This window comes from Manduca sexta, unplaced genomic scaffold, assembly GCF_014839805.1.
Source record: "Manduca sexta isolate Smith_Timp_Sample1 unplaced genomic scaffold, JHU_Msex_v1.0 HiC_scaffold_1459, whole genome shotgun sequence".
NCBI classification, from domain to species: domain Eukaryota; kingdom Metazoa; phylum Arthropoda; class Insecta; order Lepidoptera; family Sphingidae; genus Manduca; species Manduca sexta.
The window spans coordinates 41555-42839 of NW_023592325.1; the positions used below are offsets into that span (position 1 = coordinate 41555).

The window sequence follows — 1285 nt, forward strand, 5'->3', positions numbered from 1 at the left end:
TGTTGGTCCATAATTGACATCTATCTGTATCTGATACTCTGTCAATAAACATGTTCAGCAAAGTAAGCTATTTTTTATATACTCATACTTTAATATTTCTTACTTTCTTTTTATTTTTCATTGATTAAATAACGAGTTTTTGATATAGAGTTTATATCAAAAACTCGTAAAGCTAGTTAAAATAATAATTAAGGCCGGTATTAAAATACTATATCGCACCCATTTATTCAATACTGCAGCAATACAATAATTCTAGATCCATTATAAGTTTCCAAAAATTAATTAAAAATATTTATTTGTTATTATAATAATTTCCAGATCGTAGCTATCAGCGCCCTCCTGGCCGCGGCCAACGCTGGTCTCTTAGGCCACGGACACGCCGTCTCTTCCCAAAGCATCGTCCGTCACGATGAGGCCGTTGTACACGCCGCCCCTGTAGCCCACTACGCCGCCCCTGTCGCCCACTACGCCGCCCCCGTCGCCCACTACGTCGCTCCTGTCGCCCACTATGCCGCCCCTGCTGCTCACTATGACGGCCATGATGAACACGTAAGTACTAAAAGATACATATAAGATACTTCGAAATAGAAGCCAGTAAAAATAATACATAAACATGTGTTGATTTCATGGTACATGCAGGTACTATTAAGATGATGTAACTTAAACTGCATTTTTTTTATTTCAGGCTCACCCCAAATACGATTTCTCTTACTCCGTGGCCGACCCCCACACCGGCGACCACAAGTCCCAGCACGAGAGCGGTGACGGAACGCCGTGCACGGCTCCTACTCCCTGGTGCAGCCGACGGCTCCGTGCGCAAGGTCGACTACTCCGCTGACGCCCACAACGGATTCAACGCCGTCGTGCACAACTCCGCCCATTCTGCTGCCCTTGTGCACGTCGCTCCCGCTGTACACGCCATCCCTGTAGTCCACGCTGCCCCTGTTATCCACGCCGCTCCCATTGTCCATGCTGCGCCCGTTGTCCATGTCGCCCCCGCTCATGGCTACCATCATTACTGAGCAACAACTATATAACTTAGGAAAATTACAACTGCCAAATATATTTTTTTGTTTTGTAAATACTAATATGTTTGCACGAATAAAATTTTTTTAATATTTACTTTGTTTTATTATTTATTTATCAACCACGAATATTCATTTTAATATTTTTACATTAAGTACCACAATAATATGAATTTGAGTTAATATGAAATACTAAATATCTAAATCGAAGTACGAGTCATAAACACATCTGCATTTCACAGTCATATACAATATAAATA

The 1285-nt window shown here is 41.6% G+C and overlaps 1 pseudogene; it reads left to right on the top strand.

Annotated features, from left to right (window-relative positions):
• LOC115452258 lies at positions 1-1071 on the top strand (annotated as a pseudogene).
• The last annotated feature ends 214 nt before the right edge of the window (positions 1072-1285 follow it).